The sequence below is a fragment of the Trachypithecus francoisi genome, unplaced genomic scaffold, assembly GCF_009764315.1.
Source record: "Trachypithecus francoisi isolate TF-2019V2 unplaced genomic scaffold, Tfra_2.0 Lachesis_group7, whole genome shotgun sequence".
Lineage (NCBI taxonomy): Eukaryota > Metazoa > Chordata > Mammalia > Primates > Cercopithecidae > Trachypithecus > Trachypithecus francoisi.
In genome coordinates this window covers 7443518-7462065 of record NW_022681472.1, presented here as the reverse complement: position 1 = coordinate 7462065, position 18548 = coordinate 7443518, and the positions used below count along the sequence as shown (strand labels likewise).

Here is an 18548-nt window from a genome sequence, read left to right as displayed (position 1 = left end):
TAAAAAAAGTAATTATTGTATATACCTTATAGTTGTATATACTTCTGGGGTACATGTGATATTTTGATAGAGACATACAGTAGGCAATCATCAACCAGGGTAACTGGAGTATCCATTACTTTAAACACGTATAAAATCTTTGTATTAGGAACATTCCAATTCACTCTTTTAGTTGTTTTAAAATATATGATAAATTATTGTTGACTCTAGTCACCCTGCTGTGCTACCAAATACTAGGTCTTATTTAATCTATTGAGCTGTGTTTTATATACTCGTTAACCATCCTCTCTCTATTCCCACTTCCCTTCCCTGCCTCTGATAATCACCGTTGTATTCTCTATCTCCATGAGTTCCCAAACAAATTTTTATCTCCCATGAATAAGTGAGTACATGTGAAATCTGTCTTTGTGTTTCCAAATTATTGTCTTTCTATTCCCAGATTATAATGCCCTCTAGTTCCATCCATGTTGCTGCAAATGACAGAATCTCATTCTTTTTTATGACTGGATAATATTCCATTGTGTATATATGTACCACATTTTCTTTATCAATTCATCCACTGATAAAGAGTTTGCTTCCTAGTCTTTGCTATTGTGAATAGTGCTACAATAAACATGGGAGTACAGATAACTCTTAGAAATACTGATTTCCTTTCTCTTGGGTATACATCCAGCAGTGGGATTGCTGGATCATATCATAGTTCTACTTGCAGTATTTGAAGAACTTCCACACTGTTCTCCATAGTGGTTGTACTAATTTACATTCCTACCAACGGTGTATAAGGGTTCTCCTTTCTTCTCATCCTTGCCAGCATTTTTTATTGCCTGTCTTTTGAATAAAAGTCATTTTAACTGGGTGAATTGACATTTCATTGTAGTTTTAATTTGCATTTCTCTGATGATTAGTGATGCTGAGCATTTTTTCATTGCTCTTTCTAAGGTTGAACTCCCCTCATGAACCACAACATGAAATGTTATCCTTTCACTATATCTTGGAGCTGTTTCTTCCCATCATTTGGCCCATGTCAACTTAGAGAACAGTAACTAAATATCCCGATTTATCAGTTACCACATAGATCTAGAGTTGTGAGGTTGTGTTGCACTAAATCAGATATAGGTAGAAGCATAAACACCAGAAAACAACAAAGTTAGTTGTCCTGTGCATTCTTTATTGAATCTTACTTGAATGGGTATGGTCAGCATTTAGGTTATGTAATTATTTTTTTTCTAGGTTGAAAAATTTTAAACATGTTGTATACAGCAATACATTGTGGCCTACATCACCAATGTTTTCTGTGTACTAATAGTGATGCAAAAATACATTTGGCTATGGTTATGGTGCTCCCTTGATCTACCTTCGAGTGTATGTGGCATCCTTCTTAAGTACATGTATTGTCATAAGAGGGCATCAGTGTTAACCCTAGACAGACCATTAGTTAAGATATATGGTTTCACATTTATTTAATTGGGAACAGAGTTTAGCTGCATTTTAAGTACTTAAAAAGGATGAAAATCCTGGACCCATTAAAGCCCAAATTGACTGAGCTTAGATTTATGAAGGTATTATGAAAGGAAAGGCATTCATGTATTACCTTAGAATTCGATCATGTAAACTCAGATTCAGCCAGATCAGTGATGGGGCTGCCACTGACTTCCTCATCCTGTCCTCCCTAGAGAACAGGTGTGGCTTAAATGCTCACTGTGTACCGGGCTCTGTTCTAGGTGCTTAGGATGCACAATGAGTGAAGGAGACAAAGACACTCCCCATAAGGGGCTTGGCGTCTAGTGCAGGGAGACAGACCATCAGTAATAGCAATAATAAATAAGTGAACCACAAGTATTTTAGAAGATGATGAGTACTATAGATGGAAAGAAAGAGTAGGGCAGATAGGGGAAGCCAAGGACCCTGGGGGTGAGTGAGAAGCAATTTGCAGTGTTAAGTCGTCATTGTGGGCTACATAGGGAAGGTGAGGTTTGCACAAAGATTTGAAGGAGGCCACAGAATCAGCTGAGCAGCCTCCTGGGAGAAGAGTGTCTTGGGCAAAGGAAAGAGCCAGCACAGAGGCCTCATGGTGGGTAAGCTGGGTGTGTTCAGAAAAGGATCCCGTTGTGTTGAACTATGTGTGGGTGGAGTGGAAAGAGAGAAGGTCAGAGAGATGAAACAGCAATGAATTGCATGGTCCCTTAGAGGTCACCGTGAGAGTGTTGGCTTATACTCTGAGTAGTATGGGGAAACATTGCAGGTTTTGAGTAGATGAATTTTGATTTCTGTGCTGATAATCGGTTGTAGGGGGCAGGTGGGGGCAGAGGCAAGGAGACCTGTAAGGGGCTGTTGCTCTCCAGGTGAGAGATGGTGGCGGCAAAACCTGGGTGATTGTGACAGAGCTAGTCTAGACAGCCAGAATCTGGATGTGCTCTGAAGGTAGAGCAAGTACAATTTCCTGAAAGACTGAAGATGGAATGTGAGCAAAGCAGTAGATGCAAGGCTCCATCCTAGCTTTTGACTTGAGCAAGTAGAGGGAGGAAGTTGCCTCTTTTAATATGGGAAAGGCTGCAGGTGGAGCTGGTGAAGAGCTGCAGGGGGGCTGGTGAAGACCTGCGGCTCGGTCTGGGCGTGTTGATTTAATGTGCATGCTAGACATCCTAGTGAAGATACCAAATAGGCAGTCGATATGAGTGTGGAGTGCTGGAGAAAGGTCTCGGCTGCAGAAGCACATTTGGAAGTTGTTGGCATACAGAGAGTGTTTAAATCTGTGCCATCACCATGGGATTGAGGATAGAGAGGAAAGAGGACCAAGGGGCATTCCACTGGGGCATTCCACAGTTAGGATGAGGCAAGTAGGAGGAACCAGTGAGGGAAACTGAGAAGAAATCATCAGTGACCACGAAGAAAAACAACAGAGTGTGCTGTCCTGAAAGCTGAGAGAAGAGAGAGTTAGGAGAAGAGAGTAATAGCTCGGTCAGATGCTGCTTATTTGTTCAGTAAAATAAGGCCTGAGAATAGGTCCTGGGATCCAGCAAGTCAAGGTTTTCGGGGGCCCTGGTAAGGGAAGCTTCATGAGAGGCAAAGGCTAAGGCAGTGGTTTTGAGAGAGGATTTGAGGAGGAGGAGTTTTCCTGCAAAAGGGAGCAAATAAAAGAGTTGATGGCTGCAGGGAAAGTGGAGTCAAGTGAAGATTTTGTTTTTGTTTTGTCATTTTGGTTTTAAGATGAGAGAAATAACAGCATGTTTACATGCTGTTGGGAATCACGCTGCCCAATTAAAAAATAGGCAGAGAGAGAGAGAGAGAGAGGAGAGAGAGAGAGAGAAAGAGAGAGAGAAGAAAGAAAGAAAGAAAGAAAGAAAGAAAGAAAGAAAGAGAAAGAAAGAAAGAAAGGGAGAGAGAAAGAAAGAAAGAGAGAGAGAAAGAAAGAAAAAAGAGGATGTTTCTGAGTGAGAGAAGACAGGATCAAGTTGAAGAGGGATTTGTTTGGACTAGGAGTCTGGAGAGTTTGTGTTAACACATGAGGAGGAAAGGTCTGTGGCTTCTGCAGCCTTCGGGTAAGTGTAAGTGCATGAGTGGAGTCTGTGAGTTTCCTGTGGCTGTCCTAACAAAGTACCACAGATATGGTGCATATACACAATGGAATACTATGCAGCCATCAAAAAGAATGAGATCACGTCCTTTGCAGGCATATGGATGAAGCTGAAAACCAGTATCCTCAGCAAACTATCGCAGGAACAGAAAACCAGACACTACATGCTCACACTAATAAGTGGGAACTGAACAATGAGAACATGGACACAGGGAGGGGAACAACACAAACTGCAGCCTGTTGGTAGGGGGACGGGTGGGTGGAGAGCATTGGGGAAAAGAACTAATACATACTGGGCTTAATCCCTAGGTGATGGGTTGATCTGTGCAGCAAACCTCCATGGCACACGTTTACATATGTAACAAATCTGTACTCCTGCACATGTACCCTGGAACATAAAAAATAAAATAAAGGAAAAAATGGAAATTCATTTTCTCATAGATCAGGAGGCCAGAAGTCTGATATCAAGATGCCAGTAGGGCTGCTTCCTTCTGGAGGCTCCGAGGGAGTGTGTTCCTGCCTCTCCCACTTCTGGCAGCTGCCAGTGCTCCTCCGTGTTCCTGGCTTCTAGATGCATCACCCAGTCTCTGCCTCCATTCCACATGATCCTCCTCCTCACGTGCCTCCTTTGTGTCCCTGTATCTTGTTTCCTATTCTAAGGACACCAGTCATACTGGATTTAAGGACCACCCTAATGCAGTAGGACCTTATTTAAACTCCATTACGTCTGCAAAGACCCTATTTCCAAATAAGGTCATTATTTATGGGTTTTTGGTAGACGTGGATTTTGGGCGCACTCTTCAACCCAGTAGAGAGTCTCTGGAAATTATCTGTGGATTGGCTCAATTTTTTCTGTTAAGTAGAAAGCAAGGCCATCTGCTGAGAGAGAGGCAGGCAAGGAGGTACTAGAGAACTGAGAAACAGAATGATAGCAAGAACTGTTTGCCCTGGAATGTGAGGAGTGCACGCCCCAGGAGGATGTTGTAACCTGTGACCTGGAGGCCCCACTTGAGATGTGTGCTCCTGAATTTGTGGGAGCTGGGTCAGCATGGTATTGGGTGCTTCTCCAGCCTTGCTCAGTTACATGGGTGCGGGGATGGAGCAGGCATAGGGTTGGATGCTTCTGCCAAACAAGTACGACATAGCGAGGGAGAGGCAACAGAGTTGGGGGCATATCTAAGAAATGTATTAGAATAACTGACCCTGAAACTTACATTAGGAAAAGAGGAGAGTGAAGACAGGAAGATTGTGAAGATCAGTGAAAAAGACAAGTCGTCCGGTGACCTAGGAGGGTTTGGGGTGGGGGTATTGGAGGAGGTGCTAGCAGGTAGCACTCAGGGAGTGGGATGCATGAGACTAGCTTGTGTGGAGTCTGCTGGCTTTGAGTCTGGGAAGGAGCTCCTGAGAAAGGGCGAATAACAAGATCACTGGAGAGGAGGGCTCAGGAAACCGAGAGGGCAGGGGTGGGAAGCACCACCTGCACATGCACTGACATTACCAAAAATTAATACAGGATGGCAGTGGTCACATCAATAGAAAGCAGGAGCTAACATCTTCCAGAAATGAGGAGAGATGATTGGGAGTTGATAAGTAATTATAAGTTGGAGATGGTATGTGATATCACTTGATAGCATGAGATTCAACAGTGGGGACTTTGGGGAGGAGGGAGGGCTTATTCTCTGAAAGGGGAAAATGAGGATGTCACCTTCTGTCTCCCAGGCTAATTGAACTGTGTGACCCCTTCCCCTCCTTTCCCAGAAACAAACTCTTATATGACTTTCCACTAAGGACAGGAGGTGTAAGTGGAGCAGCTCTGGCTGAAGATGGGCAGAGACCTAGGAACTCTGTGCTGACCTCATAACTGAGGCTCCTCTGCAGAACTCCTGGGTACCCCCAGAACATGGCATTCTGCTGAAGGGAGTTTTAAGAATAAGCTGTACAAAACTTTTCACGGTGTTTTAAAAAATCCTTTTAATTTTTTATTTTGAAAAAATTCAGGTATGCACTGTACAATAAACATTTATACTATCCATTACCCAGCTTCATAACCATAAACATTTTGCTATATAGTTATGTGTCACTTAACAATGGGGATACGATTTGAGAAATGAGTTGTTAGGTGATTTTGTCATTGTGCAAACATCATAGAGTGTACTTACACAGACCCAGATGGTACAGCCTACTACATACCCAGGCTGTATTGCTCCTAGACTACAACCTGTACATGTACAGCATGCTATTGTAGGCAGTTGGAGCCCAGTGTAAGTATTTGTGTATTTAAACATATTTAAACATAGAAAAGGTACTGTAAAAATACACTCTAAAAGATTAAAAATGGTCCACCTGCACAGGGCACTTACCACGAATGGAGGTGCAGGATGGAAGTTGCTCTGGGTGAGCCAGTGAGTGAGTGGTGAAGGCCTAGCACATTCTTGTGCAGTGCTGTAGACTTTATAAACACTGGACACTTAGGCTGTAATAAATGTATAAAAAATTGTTTTTTCTTCCATAATAAGTTAACCATAGTTTACTGTAACTTTTTAAATTTATAAACTTTTAACTTTTCTTTAGCTTTCTGACTCTTTTGTAATAACACTTAGATTAAAACACAAACACATTGTACAGCTGAATAAAAATATTTTTTCTTTACATCTTTATTCTGTAAGCTTTTTACTATTTTTAAAATTTTTACTACTTTAAAAAAATTTTAAAAACTTTTTTATTAAAAACTAAGACGCAAACCCACACAAAATCCTAGGCCTACAAAGGGTCAGGATCATCAATATCACTATCTTCCACCACCACATCTTGTCTCACTGGAAGGTCTTCAGGGGCAGCAACATACGTGGAGCTGTCATCTCTATGACAACAATACGTTCTTCTGTAATCCCTCCTGAAGGACCTGCCTGAGGCTACTATATACTTAACTTTTTTTTTTTTTAAATAAGTAGAAGGAGTATACTCTAAAATGATGATAAAATTATAGTATGGTAAATACATAAAGCAGAAACATATTTATCATTATTAAGTGTCATGGACTGTATATAACAGTATGTACTAGACCTTTACAGACTGGCAGTGCAGTAGGGTTGCTTACTCCAGCATCCCCACAGACATGTGAGGCATGCATTGCTCTGTGATGTTAGGATGGTTGTGATATCACTAGGCGATGGGAGTTTTCCAACTCCATTATAGTCTTATGGGATCACCGTGTGTATGCAGTCTGTCATTGACTGGAATGCCACTAGGCAGTGCATGATTGTATTTATTCCGCTATTGCCTTTTCTTTGGTGGAATGCTGGAAAAGCGTAAAGCTTATCATGTCATTTTATCCAATATACTTCAGTTCAATATGCATCTCAAGAAAAGGATATTTTCTTAGATGATCATAATGTCATTGCCATAACTAAAATTAACACTATATATTTTTTTAACAGCACCTAATCTCTTGGTGTCTTTTCAGTCATACGTCGTATGCATGATTTGACACAGTTTTGAGAGGATCATTGTCATACATGAAAGCCTATATGGCTTCAGTGAAAGTTTGAAAATTGCTGTCCAATAATAACCAAATGATTAGTTTGCAAACTAGTATATTTTTAGTTGCCATTTATTGGCCACTTTCTATATGCCAAGAGCTGCTTTCAGAACTTTGATTAGGACTAGCTCATTACATTCATTAAATTCTTTCAATGTTATTATGGAGTAGATGCTACATTATTCGCCTTTGTTTTACCTAGGAAGCTAAGAGTCTAGCAGCATATAGCTCACAGAGCCAGGAGGCAGTGGTGGAGCACAGTGGTTGGCAGCATAGCTCCCAATAGTGAATTGCCCGGGTTCAAGTCTTGTTAAACAATAGGATACTAGTAAAATCACCGTGCAGTATTGTTTTGAGGATTCATGAGTTTATATGCATAGTACCAGGCACATAAGTGTTGCCTAGTGTTGTATTAGGATTTTAGGATTTTAATCCACTTTTATCTGACTCCAGAGCCCAAGCATTACACTACTATAAAAGCCACTACATTTTGTAAATTAAGACATAGAAACATGTTTCTCCTTTTACATAGACTGGATCAGTTGGCTTATTTCAGTACACACATGCAAAAATTAATTGGCGGGGATATACATAGGCAGAGAACTAGGTTTTGTGATTGCCTCTTAGCAACTTCAAAGAAGAAGAAGAGACAATGAGTAAGAGCCCCTGAAGGCAAGGGGTGATGATAGAAAGGGGCCCTCATAGCTGCAGAGTCAGAAGTGCAAGGAAAGTCCATCAGTCCCAGATGCAGGCCGTCATGAGGAAGCCTGCTTGATGCTAGCAGTGTGATTATTTCAATAACATTGAGTATTAACTTCAAAATCTGAAAACTTGTAGTTATGTTTTGTTTATGGAATGTCCAGAATGCTTAAACATGCATGTGTAGCTCCTTTAAGACTCCAGAAGGCCTGACCACTGGGTACATCATGGGCCTAGAACAGTGTTGTAGCTTCCCCCCTCTAAGCAGTTCTAGCTCTTTGCTGCTGAACATGTGCACACACATACACAGTCACACACATGCCCACACACATACACGCACACATGTGCCTGCCTCATAAACATCCTTATTGAAGATCAAAGAAATATTCCCATTAGGCGTTTGCATCTTTCATATTAGAGCTTAACCTACTTTGGCCCTTTGTTTACCTTGTCTTGGTTGTCACAGGAAGTTCCTTATTAGAGGCTAGACCCCTCACCTCAACCCTGAATTGCAACAGTCTTTGTCATCTCTTACAACAATCCCCAATGCAAAACCAAAGTGGTGCTTCTATTTTGGTTGGGGTTTTATTTACAATGTAGTTCCCATGGAGCATGAGCTCTCACAGCTAACCTGGTCAGTGTGTGCACATGCGTGTCTGCGAGGAGTGGGTGACCATGCGCAGTGAATGACATCTGAAACCTGCATTGGTCTGACTAGGTGAATATTCTTTGGCAAATACTGCCACATGCTATTCAAGGAAACACAGAGAACCCCTCCAGAGCATTTTCAGGCAATTGTCTAAATAAACCATGTAGCATTTTTCATGAACATCATAAGGATGAATTTGGCCCTTGAGCAGGGATGGTGATTATTTTTTATTATTACCTCACCTTTGATAGTCACACATTTAATGAAAAAGGCCACTAATATCTAGTTCAATTTGTGTTGTATGACTAGAATCAATACGTTTATATTTTCTGTCTTCAGCCAAGTTTCTTTTTTTCTTTCCCTTTTTATGACATTTTAAATGTTGAATCAGGGATGAACAGAATTCCATATTGTTTGCCATATGTATTAGTTATAGGTTTGGCATCTGTAATGGAGATTTATAAAAAAACAGTGGCTTAAACAAGATAGAAGTGTATTTCTCTCTCATTTAACTGTCTGGGCATAAGTAGGCTGGTACGTTGTCAGAATCCGGGCTCCTTGGATCTTTTTGCTCAATGATACCAAAGGTTTTGCCCTCATCAACACAGTACCAGATGGCTTACCACGTCATCCACAATCCAGTCAGCAGGAAGGAGAGAGTATTTCTCTTTTTCTTAAGGGCATGACTCAGAAATAGTATACTCCAGTTCCACGCTTTTCCCTTTGGCCAGAACTTAGTGACAGGACCACAGCTAATTACAAGGGAAGCTGGGAAAAGTGTTTTTAGTCTAGGAGACCATTTGCCTGGTTAATATTTAGGGGCTTTATTACAATAGAAAAGGAAGAAGAATTTGTTTGGAGGTCAATTAGCAGTCTCTACCGCATCATAGAAATGTAATTTTCATTCAGGTTCCAATAGACATTATTAAATAGTGCATATCTTTTGATATCTGGCAGATATGGCTTTTGGTCACTAGAATCTGCTTTTCCTTTTTTCAGCAAACGTGATTGCTGCGGTGTGGTTGTCAAGCAAAGGACTGACTTTCTGGCCCTTTTTGCTGTTAGGTATGGTTAGGTGATGGTTTCTTAACAGTGGAACGGGATGTAAAAGGAGGAGAAGAGTGCCCCACCTAGGCTGAGGGTGGTATGTAGTAGGTACCAAGGACCTTTCTATGTTTATGCCATTTGATTCCAATTGGTAGTGATTCTAATTTCTTGATATTTATCCTAAGGATAGTTTAACTACTCTTTTATCAGTCAGTGTGTTCATCCTGTTATTGTTGTTGCCCACTATTTTTTCAGGCATTTTTATAGATGTTTGAAGTATGTATGAATCTTCCAGGTTTTTTTTTTTTTTGGTTGTCTGAAGACTCTAAGGAGTGATGTGGCCACAACATGCAGAAACCTGGATCTCTGAGTCACTATGTGGCAGTGAGCTCCCCACTGACCAACAACTCTTCCTTGGTGTTATACGAGAAAAAACTAAGAATCCATTATATTTGAACATGATGCATTTTGGCGTCCTTTAGTTAATATCACTTTAGCCTACCCTAACTAATATATTCTCTCTTTTTAGGTCTCCATTTGCTATTGATTCTTTTAGTCATTGTGTTGTGAAACTAAATGATCCACAAGAAACACCAGAATTTTGATTTCTAAGCAGCTGGTGAACATTTTTGGGTTGTAACATTTCTCCAAATTTTGTTGTTATTCACAAATTCTCCATTTGTTTGTGAATTTTGTTCTCTGTCAAAACATTTAAGACTATTTTCCTTCTTTTAGAAATTAAACAGCAGTTTTTCTGAGACTGGTATTTTTTCATGACAAATAGGTTTTTTTCCGTCTATTTTTGGGTGTTAGGGATGCTTAATGAAAAAAGAAACACAACTAAGTGTGTACCGAGAGGCAGGAATTCCATATAAAACTTGCAAGAATTTTCCCCCCAAGAGATTGCCATTACAATATATTCTTAGAAAGCAAATATCGTGTACCTAGGAAATCCAAAGCCTGTTAAGCTAGAGAAATAGACAAGACCCTATCTTAACACTAAAATCCCAAGTGAAAATGATGTTATAATCCTGCAGAAGTACTAGCTCAGACACCTTGTCAATAAGCTTCACTAGACTACTAATTTTTACAAAGTCAATCAAAATACTTAAAAGGTCAAGAAAACATGGCAGTCATTTGCTTCCCCCCTCCAGATGTGAGTTCTTAGTTGAGGTTGGAGTTGTCATAGGTTGAGGAATGGAAGGTGATCAGGGGCTACAGGCTCAAGCACCCTATTTTATGATCATTCTCCCCACCCCCAATAATACCAGTTTAGTCAGGTTTGTTGAACTTGTTAATTGGTCACAATAAGGTCCAAGAGATGGGACCAAACACTAATTGGTGTATGGGTTGGACAGTCTTAAACCATTGCCCCCCTTTTGGGGCTATTGTAATTGGTTGGGTTCTTTAATGCTTTTGATGGTTAAAATTTAATGTAATATTCATCACACACATTTTCCAGAAAGAAAATTGCAACATACATCAATGACCTTTATATGTTTATATACTTTGATCTGGTAGTGATTCCAATTTCTTAGTATTTATCCTAAGAATATTTTTTAATTTAAAAATTTTTAGGTTTTATTTTTTTGAGACAAAGTTTCACTCTGTCGCCCAGGTTGGAGTGCAGTGGACCGATATTGGCTCACTGCAACCTCCGCCTCCTGAGTTCAAGCAATTCTGGTGCTTCAGCCTCCCGAGTAGCAGGGATTCCAGGCATGTGACCTAGAAGGTAAATTATATATTTTTTGTGTGTGACAGCGTCCTGCTCTGTCACCCAGGAGTGCAGTGGCACGATCTCGGCTCACTACAGCCTCCACCTCCACTTCCCGGGTTCAAGTGATTCTGGTGCCTCAGCCTCCCAAGTTGCTGGGATTACGGGCATGTAGCACCACGCCCAGCTAATTTTTGTATTTTTAGTAGAGATGGACTTCACCATGTTGGTCAGGCTTGTCTCGAACTCCTGGCCTCAAGTGAACTGCCCGCCTTGGCCTCCCAAAGTCCTGGGATTACAGGTGTGAGCCACTACACCAGGCCTATCCTAAGGATATTTTAACTGTTTAATCAATCAGCTCATTCAACCTGTAATTATTGTGTCCCGCTATTTTCTAGACACTTTTATAGGTCTTGGGAACATAGTGTAATGAATGACACATAGTCCCTGAACTCGTGGAGTTTGCACTACATTGCTAAAACTGATTAACAAATTAACAAATAAGTACAAACAATAAGACAATATCAGGTAATTAATTGGTGAAGAAAATAAAAGCAGGGTAAGGAAGTGGCTGGTGAGGAGGCTGGTGTGGGTGCTTTTTATACAGTTCACATAAGGGAGGGCAGGGGCATCTTTGAGGAGGTGACGTGGGCAGTTACCCAGATGAAGCGATGGGTCTCGTCCTGTGAACTCTCACTGTGTGAATATCCCAGGCAGGGGAAATAGCAAGTGCCAAGGTCCTGAGAGAAAATGAACAAGACTTATTCACAGAATAGCAGGAAGCCCAGCATTATTGGAGTGGGCAGTGAGGCTGGAAAGAGAGACAGGGGCCAGATCCTGTAGGGCCTCCTGGGGCAAGGGGAAGCCTGTAGGTGTTGTTCTGAGGAGAGGGGGAAACACGGTAGGATTTATGTTTTAGAAAGCTGCCTCTGCTCGCTGTAGAGAGTAGTGGTTTTTGTGAGGGGCAAAATTGAAACAGGGAGAGGCCAGAAAAGAGGAAGCTCAGAGGTAGGGGAGCAGAGGTGGGGAGCAGGCACGGTGGGAACAGATGGGCTCTGGGCTAGTGCCTTGAGTGCTGAATCAATTGTGACTGAGGTCCTGAGACTGCATCCCTGGGTTCAAGTCCTACCTCCACCCCCTCTGGACAAGTTGTGTGTCCTTTCCCAGTGTCATTCACCTCATTTGTAAAGTGGGAACAATGATGGTAATTCCCTCAAAGACTATTGTGTTGTCTAATGAAGTGATAATCCATGAGATCCACTCAAAACTGTGCCTGGCTTTGGTAGGGCCGAGGCAGGAGAATTGATTGAAGTTAGGAGTTTGAGGCCAGCCTGGTCAGCAGAGTGAGACCCCTATCTCTACAAAAAATAAAAAATTAGCCAGGCATGGTAGCATGCACCTGTAGTCCAAGCTACTCAGGAGGCAGAGGTGGGAGGATTACTTGAGCCTGTGAGGTTGAGGCTGTAGTGAGCTGTGGTTGCACGAACACTCATACCAGCTTGGGTGACACAGCAAGACCCTGTCTCAGAAACCACCCCCCTCAAACCCAAAATTGTGCCTAGCATTTGATAAGTATAAGATATTTGCAAACTATTATCTTTATTGATGTGTTATAGTATAGTCATGAAAATAACGTAAGTTTTTTTAAAAAACTAGTTTCTGGTTTCTATGAGGAAAGTTACCTGTATATATTATGTATATAACATTTTTTAGTCATATAAATTTTTTAAAGTTTCTTTGTTTTCAGGAACACCTCCATTTCATTTACTTCTGTTTAAAATATATTCCTAACTCTTAATTCCCCGTTTTATTTTAAGAAGTTATAAAACATGTCCTCCATTTTCACTGTGGTCTGCAGTGACTGAGTGTGAGATGACTCAGTCATACAATCCTGGTTCTTGCTACAGCCTAAATTACAAACCAATTCCAATATACTGTGTATACTCATTTGAACACAAGCAACTGTAGGCAAGCGAGATGTCAAAGATATGGAATGCAGCGAGAAAGACATGATGAGCCTCAGGCCTGGCTCCCACTCTCCTATTAACCAGAGTCCTTTTCCTTGCAGAGCTGGTTTTGGGAAGTCTTCTTAGATTTCCTCATTTCAATGTATTTTTTTTTTTTTAATATGGGCCAATCTACTAGAGGATGAAAAAAAAGGCAAAGGTTAGCTATAAAATAAGAAATACATATAGGAGGACACCCGTGCAATGATAAGTCATTATCTAATTTTCAAAGAAACTTTGCTGCAGCCTTTGTTTTACAAACTAGTGAAAGAGTGTGAATTGTCTGAAGCAAGAGCTTAAAGATGGTTTCATGTGGTTGAATAATCCATACTGTCAGGAAAGTACCCCTACAACTGGAATAATGTAATAGATACCATAGTCCTTTCAAATTGTGGGGATCTTGAAAAATAATGTCAGACATTCCCATGCTTTGATTGAGCCATTGACTTTTGCCAGTGATTCCTGTACTTCCTTCTTTGTAGAATAATCTTGCCAGAGGCATGCCTAACGCACCTAGAATTAGGACTGGCCTTACTTTTATAAAACTGGATCATGGTTATTATAAAAGTTCTGAAGTTGTAGAAAAACTCTCACATGCACAGATAATATCCACCACAACAATTGAAGTGAGAAATAATATAACCCTAGGGAAAAAAACCACTTGAATTCTTCTACATTATTGGGTTATAACCAAATTGAGGGTCTGAAGAGTTCCTTAGTTGGGCTCCTTATCTTGCTGAGGCCTAGCACATGTAACATGCTTAATATATGTTGAATGCATGAATGAACAGGCACTGCTAGATAAAAAAATTATAAACCAATTCCAATATTATGATAAAAACACAATACTTTGCCAATGTAACGATCCAAGAAAATAATGGCATACTTAAAAATATGCAGCATAGAGTTCTCTATAGTGTGTATAATTCACATTGAGCCCATGATAGAAACCAATCACATGATTGTTTTATTAATTAACAGGCTGAACATGAGAAAGAGATATATAAAAGACTAAAAGGAAACAGCTAGGAAGATATTCCTAAATAACCCCCAAATGGGCTGATTCACAAGAAAGATTCAAAAATTCTAAATGTTTACCCACTTAATATCATAGCCTCAAAATATGAAACAAAAAATGGAAAGAATGTACAGGTGAAATAGACAAATCTACAGTCACTGTGGGAGATTTTTAACACACCTCTTTAGTCATTGACAGGGCTTGTATTTTAGGGAGGGTTTTGAATTCCTGATGCTGAAGTCCAGAAGATGTGGACCTTGGATACCAAAGGCATTAAGTGTAAGAAGGACCCTACAGGGAAGTCTGTGTCCTGCTGGAAGGAATAGCCTGGAGAAATCTACCAAATACATAAATTTGAATAACTAAATTTAAATAGTCATGGGTCAAGGATTGCTTGCATCCTCAGCAATGCATCAGAAAGGGCACTGAAAAATTATATTTGCAGAATTCTATGGGAAAAATGTATTATATAATTATATCTAACAAGAATGCGACTTAGTCTGCATGCCAAGCATTGCTCTAAGTATTAACTCATTTATTCCCACAATAATCCTATGTTTGTAGGTTGTACTATGATTGTTTAATCTCATAAATGAAAAAATCTAGGCAAAGAGAAAATAAATGTGCCTAATGCTGCCGGTTGATGAAAACAGCATTTGAACGGAGGCAGCCTGACAGCCACAGCTACTCACTGAACTGTGCTGCCTAAGACTGCTGGTCACTGATTATTTCTTGGTTTGATACGATTTCTGGCAAAATTGCTAAATGAGCCTATTTTGTCTACCTTTAAAAATATGGTAGCTTACATTATTTATATTTGTGCAATGTAACTTTCATACCAATGTAAGGGAATAATTTTTAAATGTCTGTGAAATGACATCACATTACTGTATTTGTAAAAGTGACCATTAATGCAACCGTTGGTTAATCTGAATTGACTGGGAAAACATCCCAGGTTCAAATTCACTCGGATAGCATGAAATGAAAGCTGATTTTATAACCCTCCTTTTCTGATAAATTAAAAGCCAGGTAGTGTTTTTAAAATTTTGAACTAGCATATTGGTTCAAAGTGTAAAGAATATGGATAAACCAATAATTAACCTAAGACTGAAGCAACACCTGCAGAAAAATTATTTTCAGACATACTGGGTTTCATCCTGAAAGAAAAAAAAATAAAGTGTGAAATCAACAAATGCTTGGAATTGCAGAGATGGAAGTAAAGATCTGATCCCTAATCAGTTGAAATGATCACTAATAAACGAAATATAGAAATAAAACCCTACCTCTCAGCATGATCCCAAATGCATTTTTTTAATAATTAAAAAATTTGTTCTTAGAGATGTTAACTCTTTCTTTCTCTTTCAGCCACCTTAATGTTTCTTAGCATCGTTTAGCTGTTATGCAAAAGATTAAGATTTGAAATTAGGTGAAAAAATTGTTAAAAGGAATAGAAATATGCAAAATAATTCATGCCACTTTATGAATTATAGAGAAGTCTCAAAAACATGAACAAAAGGAATTATTTAAATGTCATCCCATTTAAATGGTAAATTCTCCATGACATGTTTTTCAGCTTATTGGCAATGAGTGAACTGATCGACATGGTCCCTTGTTTTGAATGTCCTTTCTCTCCCTTCTCCCACTCTCAGGCATATTCATGCCTTCCATATGTCTTGATCAATCTGCTGATTTCACTAATACTTTCCCATCCCCCTCAAGACTCTAGTGATTCATCTGAGACTCTGGTGTGATCAGAAATTAGAAAGTCCATTGATTATATATTGTCTTTTTATATAAATATTTCCCTGGTCCACTTCTTGCTTCTTGTTTGATGATTGAAGGTAAATTTCAAGAGTATTATAGCCAAAGATAATCGATTCTATATCTAAGTAAAGGAAACTATATAGGCTTTAAAATGTTGCACGATAACATTTTGGGGGAAAATATACTACAGTGAAATATTTTGAGACCAGGACCTGATAAAATACATCACAAGCTTATATGCAACGCATGGTTTTCAATTCAGGAAGTAGTCAATGGTAAGAGAAAACTCACAATGGAAGGCTTTACAATTTTTTCTTTGAAATCCTCATGCAGTTTAAGAAGACTGGAGAAAACACATTTCAGCAGGCTTGGCAGTCACTCAAATTTGTGTGCTCTAAGTTTAGAACCAAACTCAATCTGCACCTCCCGTTCGAGTTCTGTTCTGTGCTGGCAAAACACCGCTTGCTTGTTCAGAGGGAGAAGGAAGGCTTTGTAAAACTCAAAAAACTTACTGGGCATTAAATAACTCCCCAACAATTATATTGTTCTCAGCTTAAGTGAAATTGAATTAAACACATATGGGTGACATTTTCCTTCTAACACATGGCTATAAAATAAATCGAAAAATACTTAGCAACACCTGTTTGGGTTTAGCAAAACTTAATAATGCCTACAATTTGCCTCAGTTCACTTGAGTTTTCCAAGGTGCTATAGGATTTCCTAGCTCTTGTTTCTATATTCTCATCATCATGTCCTTGTATATTTTAAGAAAATACTTGTTTAGGTATGATAATTTTTTTTTTTGGAATTTTTTGTTGAAGTCCAACTACCACAATATTTTGTTAAGGAGCAAAAGCTGATATGTGAGAAGATGTACCATAATATATTTATATTTAATTATGTAGCCTGAATGAAGCATACTTCACAATATATTTATATTTAATTATGTGGCCTAAATAAAGCATTTATTTAAAATAAGATATTTTAAATATATATTTGTATATGCTTATAAAAAGTTCAACCTAAGTATTTAATATAAACATGCATATTTAATTATTTTTCATACCAACTCTCTGAAATTTGATAGCTGGATCTACGTAGGTACGAGTACAGTATGCTGGAAAGACTGACAGGTTAAGATTTAGGGGACTGAACTATAAACTTTGGCACAAAGTAGCAAGTTATTTAGTTTATCCAAAATATTTTCCTAACTATAGAAGAATGGAGTTGAACTTGATAATATTTAAATTAGTTTCTCATACTAATTTTATATAAGTCAGTGATTCCAATAAGAAGTTTGAAAATTACTTGTGATTTCATGGTTAACAATGTGAACTTGGTTTGCTACTTGTTGCTGTATTTATTCTTATCACAAATGGATGCAAGGCAAATGGCACATTCCAAGTTCTTTTAAAATTCTTCAGACTATTCACTGTGTACTTTTATCAATCTTAATGTGTAGCAGCCAAATTTAATTATAGCAATCAAAATGTATGTCAGTAGAGTACTTAGGAATCTCAGCAGTGCCATCTCCAATACCCTGCTTTATTTTTTGCTCCCCAGAGCTGTGACATTATATAGTATAATAGTTATGAACATAGTCTGTGAAGTTAGACTCTTTGGATTAAAATCCCGGCTCTGCCATTTTTTTACTACTTGAATTGGGACAAGTCATTTTATCTCTCTGTGCTTTGATTTCTTTATCTGTTAAAAGGAGATCACCTGTTTCACTGGAAAGTTCTGATGAGTTCATGATTTTGTACTCAAAGTGCTTAGAGTAGTGCCTGGCACGTAGTAAGTTTTCCACACGTTAGTTATTTCTTTGCTTCTTATGTGTCTACTACATTCGTATTTAAGCCCTATAAGAGCAGGAAACCCATCAGCCTCGTTCATGGTGGTTATGGCAGCTTCGCTTTCTTTGCCTCTTCCTCTTTCTCCTTTTTTAATTGAAGTAAAATTCACATAACCGAAAGTTAACAACTTTAAAGTGTAAAATTCAGTGGCATTTAGTAGATTCACAATGTTGTGTATCTGTCACCTCTATTTAGTTGCTTAAATGCCTTTTACCATGTGGAGGCAATTCCCTTCTCTTTCTATCATAGTTTGTTGAATGTTTTTGTCATGAAATAGTATTGAATTTTTCTCAAAGCTTTTTCTGTATCAATTGAGATATTATGTGTTTTTTTTCTCCATTCTATTAATGCCATGTCAATGCAGTTGATTGATTGTGCACATATTGAACCATTTTTTTTGCATTCCGGGGATGAATCACACTTGGTCATAGAGTATAATACTCTTAATATGATGTTATTAAATAGATTTGGTTCTTAGTATTTTTGTGGAGATTTTTGCTTGTGTATTCACAAGCAATATTGATCTAGAGGTTTTTGTTTTTTTTCTTGTGATGTCTTTATCTGGCTTTGGTATAAGGGTAAGGCTGGCCTCATAGAATGAGTTAGGATGTATTCCTTCTTCTTCTATTTTTTTTTGAAGAGTTTCAGAAGAATTTGGGGTTAATTCTTCTTTAAATGTTTGGTAG

The 18548-nt window shown here is 38.9% G+C and overlaps 1 long non-coding RNA gene across 1 annotated transcript in view; it reads left to right on the top strand.

Moving 5' to 3' along the window:
- The window catches only part of LOC117079607, a 196536-nt gene that overhangs the window by 37078 nt on the left and 140910 nt on the right, over positions 1 to 18548 (top strand). The window lies entirely within an intron of this gene.